This window comes from Oxyura jamaicensis, chromosome 7 (assembly GCF_011077185.1).
Source record: "Oxyura jamaicensis isolate SHBP4307 breed ruddy duck chromosome 7, BPBGC_Ojam_1.0, whole genome shotgun sequence".
Classification (NCBI taxonomy): domain Eukaryota; kingdom Metazoa; phylum Chordata; class Aves; order Anseriformes; family Anatidae; genus Oxyura; species Oxyura jamaicensis.
Window position 1 is genome coordinate 19,600,312 of NC_048899.1, and position 11,561 is coordinate 19,611,872.

General features: G+C 36.8%; 1 long non-coding RNA gene across 1 annotated transcript; it reads left to right on the plus strand.

Annotated features, from left to right (window-relative positions):
• The first annotated feature begins 634 nt into the window (after nt 1-634).
• On the plus strand, nt 635-11,214 carry LOC118170138. The gene is made up of 3 exons (XR_004752508.1): nt 635-911; nt 4,611-4,614; nt 11,116-11,214. It is a non-coding gene; the product is annotated as an uncharacterized LOC118170138 (long non-coding RNA).
• The last annotated feature ends 347 nt before the right edge of the window (nt 11,215-11,561 follow it).

Consider the following 11,561-nt stretch of genomic DNA (forward strand, 5'->3'; position numbering starts at 1 on the left):
GTATGTCGCAAATGAAAATGATAAAGAGTTGGCAGAAGAAGTCAAGTTCTATACACTTCTAAAGTTAGAATCCTTTTAGCATTGGGAATAGGTTTTGTCTTTCAGATAGGTGATTATCTATAGCATTATAAGAAGACAAATATTTCTCTTACAACTCTTATTGTCAGTATAACCCTAAACTCTTATAAATACCATAATTTGCATCTTTTGACATATGGCTTTTATTTAAAAATATTTATAAACACATGCATTAGACCCTCTACACTCATTGCAGCAGTCTTGCAGGCCCAGCAGCCCTCTGAGCCACCAGTGTGCTTTGTGCGCTTGCCTACTCCCCACCAGCCCTGCCCGCCTGCGCATCCCCTTGTTGTCCTTCATGAGGTATCAGCCCATTTCTACCATCTATTGGGGTGTCTGGCTGGCCTCATGACCCCCAGGCTACACATTAACCTGCACCAGCATACTGGGAAGCATCATTTGGAGTGCTACCTGTGGGATGCTAGAAGCTGCAGCCTGCACTGCTGGCTCCATGCTAGTGGCTAGGCCCAAGAGGCAACAACGAGTTTTAAAATCAAAGCCTGATTACCTGCTGCTGCCCAAGCAGAGTCTAAGCACAGCTGAAATTGCTGCAGCACGTGTGCTTACACATGGTTTGTCTGCTGAGGGCTCTTCTCAGCTGTGAAGGACTCTCAAGCTCAGGGGGCAGAAGGCCCTGTACCCTGAGGGGAAGACGTTCTTAGGAGTGGAGATAAACCATGTGAGGAACAAAATGGCTTTCTATAGCTAGGACTTGGTTATTACTGAAGAGTTGACTTGCTAAGTTACATAAATAACTAATGGGGCTATAAAATCCTCAGCAGGAGTGAAGGAATACAATCAGCAACACGAAGCTGAGGGAGGCTAGCAGACAAGTAAGTAAATGTTTTAAAATATTAACAGAAAAGCTGTAACGCTTTGTGTGCAAGTATAGCAAGGATTTTTTGAAGTGAAGAAAGGTATTGTATTTTTTTTAGGTAAGACTAGACTTACTGAAAATGCTAATAATTCTCTTTAAGCAGCTACCAGTTTAAATGCATTTATGCTATAATCTTTGGAATCTAGCCTAGCAAAAACCTGAGTAGGCCTCTATTTCTGGATCTGAGGACTATTGTAGGTATCAACATTTTAATGATGATGGGGGCTTGAGTCAAAAATATTATTACTTTCAGTAAGTGTTTTTTTTTTTTTTTTTTTTAATTTATATTTGTTAGGTTTGCAGCTATCCGTGCTGAAGCTCTTGAATTCAAATAAGCGTATTGAGCAAGTTGTAGATTTGTTAGTACCTTACATTTAAGGTAAGGCTCTTCCTTGCAGTAAAATGATATATCCTCTTTTTTTAATAATACATAAAAACATTAAATGTTCGTTTAAGTGAAATTTAAAAATGGGGTATTGTGATTTTACCAGTATTTAAGCCAAACCTTAAATAATGTATGCAAACACAACTGCAAGAAAAAGAAGTCTTATCTTCAACTTCTGTTTCATGATTAGAAAAATACAAGATACTAAGAAGTGCAAAGGTTAGTATGACTTCAGATACTCTACTTGCCACATGAACCATAAATAGTTAAGGTCAACTGTATTCTGAACAGTATTTACTAAACTCATTGCCTTGCCTCATAGTGAAACTCTGCTGCTTTATCATTTGAAGTGTAGAGGTAGGAAAAAAAAGTGTCACTTTTTTCAAGTACTTTCTTACTTATTTTTTTTTTTTTGTGCAAATAAGTAGAGTATCACTCTGAGAGGAATTTTGCCCCAGTTCAGGTTGTGGGAGGTCTTGTTGAACACTGAAAGAGGAGAGTAGGATGTTTCCATTTTCCAAAGCTGTCCAGGGATTAGTAAGAGAGCAGTTACATTGAAACAATTAAAAATATCAATAGTTTGTATTCTTATGGAAAATGGGAATGATTGGCTACTGAGTAAAATGGCCCGGAGGTTCAAAACTATCTTGGTTATGTTTGCATGAAATCACTAAATGAATGTGGAATAGTGGTAAGAAGCTCTTAGCTGTGCACATTAATCCGAGAACAGAAAGGATAAAAGAAACACCTTTGAGAATGCTTCTACTTTAATGAGTACATACTTATGTGGCCTTGCACCTTGCCAGGTGTATGTGCTTCTGGTTAATAGCCCCTCTCCTGTAGGATATCAATCACAGACACGGACTCAATGCAGGAAAGAATAGCTTCTATGCATAAAGGATCTGTTACCTTTGCTGGTATTAGTAGCAAGCTTCTTACTCAGTTTACGTGAAGTAAAAGTAACTTTTTTCCCCTGATGCAGGTGGTATGGATGCCAAACTGTAGATTCTTGTCTGCTGTGATTGCTAGTATTTTATAAATCTGTGCATTAAGTGCTTTTTTGCTCCTTTGAAGGAACAATAGAAAAAAAAAATATCTGTCAAGAACTACTGGTACTCTGAAAGACTTGTTTTGAAGCAGTTTGTGTTTCAGCAGATGATCCAACTGACTTGGCTGCAGCTATTATGCAAATGGATAGGTGCTACTGCAATACTATCCTGTGCTACTGGTGAACCAGGTGTCAACAATAGCTCACCAGATTTTGCATTATAAGTCATGGGCCCTAATATTATAGGCTCAGAATAATATAATGTGGCTTGTGCTATGAAGATGATTCTCTTGATAACCTGCTGTTTGTGCCCTTTCTATGTTCCCCTGTTACTAAAGCTAAAATAGATCAAGTAGCTGATATTTCATAATCTGCCCTATATGCAGCATTTATATACCATCTCATTTTTTTTATATATGGTTTTGAGAAAGGATTTAATTTGTATCTTTTCCTCCAAATAAGATTACAAATCATTTCAAGACATTGTTGCTGTTCTTGAGATGGATACACTGAGGAAGAGTAACTGTAGTTGAGGCTCAAAATTGCCAGACTTTGGTCTCAGTTTTTTCAGAGTGTTGTAGTTTTTACTGGTTATGATGGTAAACAGTGCCTCAGAAATAAATGTTTCTCAGATATTTTAGCTGATGAAACAATAGCAGCAATCCAGCAGTCATGTTGTGCTGGATAAAGCATGTCTTTGGACTGAGGCTACTCTCCTGCATTTCAGTTGAAAACATAATTTTGTTAGTCTGGTACATGCTACCTTAGGGCTAGAATGAGTTCACTACTCTATTAATAGTGTTAGTGAAATGAGAACAATCTCTCATGATAGACTAGTGATATTTGCATTATTCTGCCATATTTAATTGACCATATTGAAGAGTTATGTTGCTAAGGATTTACCAAAGATAGGGTGTATGGTAAGAAAGGCACTTATTACTGGTATTTCAAAAACCCAGCCATATCATCATTGGATGAGCAGAAGCCTTAATTTTGTGTAGTTATACCTATTGAGGCACCATGCTTGAACAAAATCATAATAGCTGGTGTCTTTGAGGGAAAATAAATTAAGTCTTTTTATATTAGAAGTATCTCAGAAATTACTATATCTTACCAGTTTTAGGATTGAATGATATTCCTACAGTCAAAACAGATTTGTTTATTACAGTATTAATGCTTATGAAATAAATGAAGCAAGTGATGTAGAAAGTAAACCCAAATTTTCTCTGTATGATGATCATGCTACCTGTGTTCTGTATTCTGTTTCAAAATTCTGTGTTCTGTATTCTGGATCAAAATTCATTAGCTAGAACCTGTCAGGTAATGCTACATCAAGTGAAATCAGTCACTAATACACGAATCTAATACCATGTTTACTTTTTTTTTTTTTTTTTTTTTTTTTAATATCCTTATAAAAAGGATTGCTTGGAAATTATAGAAAATAGATGTCAGTTTTTGAAGTAGCTAACCTACTGCAGTGCTTTAATATCAAAGCATCTTTCTTCTCTTTTTTTCTGTTACGAGTATTATTATCTATTTACCATGGTAAGTAAAGAGGTGTGACTAGATTCTCTGGATTTATTTTTTAATTCCTAGATGGTGTTTTGTAGTACTACACATGCATTTAACATTTGACTTGTTAGATGTTTTTAAGAAAACAAGTTTGCATATTGTGTGAATTTTCAGCTGATTTACTTTCTACTTTGTAGATAAAACAATTGAAGATTTTCAAGTGGTTTACAGAAGAAAAGATTGAAGGTCTGGGGTGGAATCTGTGGTTTAAAAAATGTTAGATATGTGAGTAGAAAATCAGTTAAAAGATATGGCCACTGGGTGTCGGTCTTGACTCGAGCATGAACGGTTGTGGGCCTTGCTGATTGCAGAGGCTTGGTTTGAGATGGCTGACTGAGCAGTCTACCGATAGTCTTCGGACTTAGATACTTATTTCGAAAACTCTAGAAAATTGATCTGTCATGTACAAGTAAAAGTGCTGTGACTATAGCCACTTTGTTCCAGAAAGCAACCAAAACATATAACGAGGTGGCTTTATTGCTTTGTCAGATTGAATGCTGTGTTTGGGCATTGTGTTACCTGTGGATCAGAAAGAATCAAATAGAAATAGTTCATCTTTCCTCCTCTCTGACTTGTGGAATGCTGTCATAAATCAGGGCTGAGCAAGTGCTGGCCTGTAATAAGAGTGGGCTTACACTTATTCTGTAAAGAAGAGTGGGCTACTGGAAGTGTCCTTGCAGTACAGAGTAAGATCTTCTGTTATAAATAGCATTTCCTGCTAGAATGAATGAGATACAGGCTTTGTGAATTAGCCTAGCCTGATTAGTATAGTTACTGTGCTATGCTTGCACTTTTTCTTTACATAAGAATTTAGTCCTTTTTATAGTTAATGTCATGTGATGGACCTTCAACCTTCTCCTGTAAAAACTACTTTAAAAGATTCTATTGTGTTGTACAGCAAAAAATAAAGTTTTTTGTTGTTTGTTTCAGGATAGCATTGCTACGCTCTCTTCCCAAACACATTCTTAATTGAGCTTTGGATATTGTGTATGCAATAGATGTCTAAGACTATGTTACATTTCTTGATATTGTACATATACGTTCACCTGACAAACAAGGAGATAAAATTACTTAAGGGGACCACAAAAATTAGTACATGAGCTTTGTGCCCACCTCTGTTAGTGAATGGGGTCAAACTACTAGCGATTCAGCTGAAACTAAAATGCTGATTCAAAATACTCTGTAATGTTTTCATGGTTAAAATAGATTAATTCTGTTCTGAATCATCTCAAAGTGTGAAGGCTTTCAGAAAAGTATAATCAAATTCAAGGGAAAACAAACATGTCATACTAGTATCACGAAAAATTAATTTCAGAAGTCTTCCATTTTCCAGAATGAACAAATTACAAGGTCATATTTTCTGTTTTTCTGGAGATCCAAATGTAGCCTAACAGTTTGCTCCTTCCCCTACTTTTTTTAATTGCCTTCATTTATTGCTTACATTTTCAGTAAGTTTTCTTATCCTGATCAAACTGCTTCTTAAGAGTGATGTGGTAGTACTGACAAAACTGATATCACTGAGAATGAATATTTCTAAGAGCTGAGAAACTCCCAAGTGCTGTATCCTTATATTCTTGATGCTGTACGTTGGACTGAGATAAGTTCAGATACGTGGTGGCTGAGTATTAGAATGTCAAAGTACTTTCTGTGGGCAGAATCCTGAAGCATCTTCATTACATCTTTTATGTTCTATCTAAGCAGTTAATTATGTAGACACGTCAGTTACAGATACGTATATTAGAAATAAGTGATTATTTTGTAGAGCATATTTGACAGCTTCATGTTTGTGCTGGAGGGCTGTGGGACAGAACTGCCCCAAAAGTCTCAAAAACACATTCCATAAACTATGTAATGACAACTGCCACGTGCCTGTGAAGGTGGTTCTGTTCTGAGGTGATTTTTTTTATCTGTACCAGAGGGGACTGGGAGAAGATTCTTGACGTATAAGATTATTATTATTATTTTGGCACGCTCATGAAGTCTGACCTAGACAAAGCACCAGACGCTTAAACTTGTAGTGCCTGGTGCTTGTGGTGTAGCATAAAGCAGTGAAACTTAGACTTTGTTACCCCAACAACCTCTTATGTATTGGCTTTGAAATGGGCTTGGTCTTTTTGGGAGCTCCTCAGTATGGAGCCAGATATAACAAAGAAAAATATGAAGCTGGTGTATGTCTTGGGCAGAGAACAGTGGTGTGAAAACTTCACCAAGGAAAACAGAGAGGCTGCAGATGGAGTTAAAGCTGTAGTTAAAACTGCTGACCATGTGGCTGTTGCTGTGGGTGAAGTGCCAGCTAAATCACTCTTGCATTCAACCATAATTGTAAGCTTCTGAGAAGCAACTAGAGGCTTGGTTCAGTGGCTCTTGCCGTAGGTCCCTTGTATTCCTTTTGTTATGCTGCTTGTCTGTTTTATTGGCCTGGAGTAGAACTTCTTACCACACTCTACATATATTCTAGTGGGAGGATTTAAATAAAAGGGAAGTTGCATGAGTAGCTGCTCCTGGTTTTGATCATTATATATTATGAAGCATGCTGTTGCATAGTTAGGACAGTTACTCTGCCAAATGAAAGCAGGAGGAATTTACCAAGTTTATAAGCATTTTGATAAAAGATTCTTTTAAGTATTGAGCATTTCTTTCCTATAGTTTTTGCTGTGTCAGGTATTTGGTCCATCTCAGCCCTGTTGGTAATGGTTACTATCAAAAAGAAGATAAAACCATGATGGAAGAAGTCCTTTGTCCAAGATTGAGACATTAAATGCACTGAATGCATTACTATTTCATTTGCTTAGTCATTCATGCCATAGGCCTTCCTGAGTAGACTCTTGCAGTCCATGTCTGTTTTCCGGGTCTGTTAAATGTCAGAGATCAGGAAAAATTTATCCTCCTCCCCTTAAACCCTTTTAGCCAGGGGCAGCTTAAGTAAAGATTACTTCAAAGGCCAGGCATGGTTTTTCTGTTCTTACTGGGCATTGCACTGGCAGTAGGCAGTAGCTCTAATTTTCCTCTTACAGTTAAATGTTACAACCATTCCTGGTATGCTTCATATTCGTACATATCAGGAACATCTCTTGTAAAGATGCTGGAATTGTAGTAGCTTAAAATTGGTGTTGTAGAAATGGAATCATTCCCCATGCACATTAAGAACTCTGAGGCAGAAAAGACATGTGACTCAATATCCCTTATCTTCAGCTAATTCCTTTCAGGAGTGCTTAGATAAGATTAAAAGAACCAGGCTTCCTTCCAAACATCTCCGCTTTTTCACCTGAAGAAATTTGCTGAGAAAGGAGCGGAGTCAGCTGCCAGCATGTTGCAATGCATGTAGAATTCAAAGAAAATAGGGCTCATTTCTGCAAATGTGCATGTGAAACTGCTTTTTTGATGTTGCAGTTAACTTGATAGAAAAGGTTCTGTAGACTCCTCTTTGTCATTCATTTTCAGCAGAAAATTATTTAAAACAAATAACTCCATGCCAAAATCTGAAAGGATTCTGCCAGGCAGTTTAAATAAACTAAGTTCAACAAACTATTTGAGCTGCAAAGTTAGGTAGTGTGAAAATGTAAATGCTAATGTTGCCCAAAAACTTTATCTCTCAACCTTCTTCAAGTGTATTTTGTTTTAATCTTAGAGAAACAGGTGCCCGTAACAAAGATCTCTGCTTTGTTTGGCTGGCAGGTGGGGAAATGCAGACACAAGGACAAAAGTGACATTAAGCAGGAATACTTGATACTCTTGTAAGGTAAAGCTGCCAAGCCAAATATTTAGTGTAATCAAATTGTTGTTAATGGTTTGCATTTTTTTTGAACTCCCATTCTGAGACCATGCAGTGAGTTACGTAGGTGCTACAAGAGTGATAGTGTGTGACGAAGTCCCTAAAATACTGAACTGCTCTGTACAGAGGACTGAATAAAGCCTACTTTAACTTAACTTGTGCTTCAACAGGAAAGCACGCAAGTAAAGTATCAAAAATGCAACAAATGGAGTATTCCTGTAGGTGTTGAGACCAAGGCTAAAGATTCTATGAATCAAAGATTTATGAATCTGACATGAGGGTTTCTATGTTACAGTGTTTTTACACTGAACACAGTTGGGATTATGGACAGTGGATGAGAGGCTGGAAGATGCACGCTTTTTTTTTCCTCCCCTACTCCTCTTCACTCCTCATCAGAAGTAACACTGTGTTAGTTCTGTGCTCTTTTCAGTATAATTTACTGGTATAATTGAACTTGTACACTGAGTCAACATCACGCTTCTGTTCTTTGCAAATAGAGAACAAATCAAATCCAATTAAGGTATCTTCAATAAAACTGCAGAAGATACACCTGTATTCCTGGGTTGCCTATAGCCATGATGTGCATGGTAAGGGCTACTTATGATTGTCCTGCAGCTGGGTGGGGGGATGCTGTAGAAGAGGCAGCAAGGGAAGGGGGGAGGTGTGTGTGGGGGGAGTGGAAGGACTCCGTCTCCTGTAGGCCCTGTACGTCTTTCTAATACCTTGTATTTCTGAGGCTAGTTTTCTACCAGAGATTTGAAATCAGAATGAAATACCAGCATACTGACTTGGATTTTCCTGTCCTACTAATATTTATGTGCTTTTTTAAGACGCTGTTAATATTTCTTTAAAATGTAGTACTGGCTTTTGAAATCTTGAAAGCAATAGATGGAACTTAAGTAGCTAGCAATTGTTGTGATAGCAGACTGGGTTTATCACAGCTCTGTGTAAGTAGGATGCAAACATGAGTTAATATATTACTGTGTTTTCCGGAACAGGAGATAGCATTTAAATGTTGTGTCTAGAATCTGTGCAAGTCCATACATAAAAATCAAAGTACATATTCAGTTAAGTAGTCTAGACATGCACTGGACGCCAATATTTCCAGTATTTTTATTATTCAGGTTATAGTGATAAAATGGCTATGGGAGAAATTTTACATGCTTATTTGATAGTGGCACTCAAAAGACTAATTAGGATTAAGAGTTAATTGGATGGAGTAGTGTAAAAATATGATTAGGCACCAAGATAATAAGTTTTAATGTAAAGCATTGCTTGAAATATCCTTATGTCCTCTGTACTTAGAAAAAGTGCAACATGAACAGGGATGGTAGCAGATCCAGTAGCCTGAATTTGGAAACAACTCATGGAAAACTACCTTTTGTTACAGGGGGGGAAATAAGCAATCATCTCCGTTCCTGAAACATCTGAGAACACAAAATTCATTTGTATCCCTTTGGAAAGTGGTCAGATATGACAAGTTTTTAAATCTAAAAATAACACCTTAATCTGGTATTCTAGAATGTGGGAAAGCCCTTATTCCTATATTTTTAACCGTTAGCAGAATTCCAGAGAGAATGGTACTTTGAATAGCTTTCTTCTAATTTGACCCAGTTATACTGTTTAAAACCTAAAGGTCAAACTTGAATGGAAAGCTGCGTCCAGATCCCTAGTCTTTGACTGTCTTAAACTCAGGATGCGTGTGAGATGATGACAGGTGGCTTTAAAGTACCTTTTGCCCTTTCCTAATCCTGGTTTATGGGGATTTAAACATCACACATATAGTAAGTAGTCAGCAAACTGCTCTATCGCATACATAGTTGCTCAGAGATCACTGGGAACTAGGAAAATAAAGAGACCGTAGTGTTTTACCTTTGTCTGCTCTGGTATGCACTCTAGTTGTTGTCTGCAGCAGGATCTGCTCTGGTGACCTTAACCCATGTTCAGTTTGTATGAGGTTTTGTAGTGGTAAACTAATTCAAACCAGCAGCTTCATAGTTGTTAATCTGACATATATATATATATTTTAATCCTGTACTGCAACTTGATCAATATGTGAGTTTACATAAAAAGTGTGTTGTACTGTAATAAGAGTAATAAAAACTACTGCACTTATTGACTATATTCTTTTTGTTTGCAGTACTGTTTTCTGTCTCTTCTAACCTCATCTTTAAAGAAGCAAATTGATGTCTGAAGGGAGACATTAGAAAAACAAGAAGGTATAGGGAAGGAAGGAAAAGGAAATGGCAGTTTAAAATAACGTGATCCGTACTGGGATAATAGAGCAATAGAAATAAGAAGAGTGGGATGTCCATTAAGAAAACAGTAAATGGCTCTTGGTGCTGTAGGTCTACAAGCAAGATTTGGCTCTAATGTTCTCATTCATCAAAAAGACTTTGGTGCAAAAATAGAAGAATGCTGGCAATAACAGGTTATATAATTTCATTTGAAATCTCTGCTCATTGTAGTAAATATTTCAGTATTTGAAATGGTTGTAATCTGATAATTGGTAAAGTTGGGTGATAGTAAAACTTTAGAGAAGTTTCAGGTATCTAAAATGTGTGGTCTAAGTTTTATTGAAGCTCACTTATCTGAATTAATTTAACAGATGAAAACTTCTCTAAAGCTCTTGTATTACTAGATTCACAAGACTTGTCAAAACCCATGCAAGATGGAATCAGCAGGGATTGTTGGCAATAAGGTGCATAGAGGAATAGATATGACAAACTTATATTGCATGGATGGCATGGGATGCCTGTGTTGATAAAGGATGTAAATATTTGTCTCAAATCTTCACTAGGTCTCTGCTGTGTATTAAGAGAGACATCTCTATTTCACTAGAAAAGGTAAACACGACTCAGCAGAGTTTCTCTTCTTTGGTCTTTACTTCACCTTTTCTTATCATCTTCTGTTTCCCTTAGGATGATGATAGCTTTTAAAATGAGAACTTTACCACTCATATACATATCTTTGCTCTTCAGATTGAATCCTTTTATTATTTTCAATAGGTAGGAAGTCTTGAAGACCACTCAGAAACAAAGGCTAATAAAAAATTAGGAGACTGTCTGAAAGGTTGACTGGAAAAACTAACTATTGACTACAATGACATCTTGCTTGCATGTAGGACAGCTAGATAACTAGTTTCTAAAAGTATATGTACTTTTTGCCACATTTCATTGAAAAATACCTTATTTTCTTCCTGCAGTTGATCCAGTCATCTGATGTTTCATTTGAATAATGGCTTCAGGGATTCAGTATCAGGGTCACTGACTGCTGATGAATCTTAACTGAGAATACTGAACTTTGAAGCTTTCCCTTGTTAGTATAATGGAGCCACAGTTTAACCTTATGTCCCCAGTTTGTTTATTTCTTTTTTAATCCAGAAGAAAAAAATTGTGACCTGTGGAAATAATCTGAACATTTTGGGAATTGAAGTCATAGTTGGTGGTACCTACTTGATCACCAAGCAGCTTTTCACAGATAGAGGGCAATAGTAATATATCAGGACTAATGAAACCCCTCTGCCTTTTTTTTTTTTTTCCTCTCATTGTGCAATAATTAACTGGTTATCCAGCTTCATAATTCAAAGGTCTAAGGTTTGAGTCTTGTCCTCTTAATTATTTCTGGAGTTTTGACTACAACACTACAATATGAATAAAACATTACTTTCAGGTCAATATGAGGGTTCAAGCACATAGCCTTCAAATTAATGAAACAATGCTTCTGCTGTACCTAACCAGCCACAAAGGACTATGGGGACCTAGGGCATTTTCATTAGTATCTTTTAAAGTGTCTTGACACAAAGTGATACAGCTCCAGTTTTTCTGGA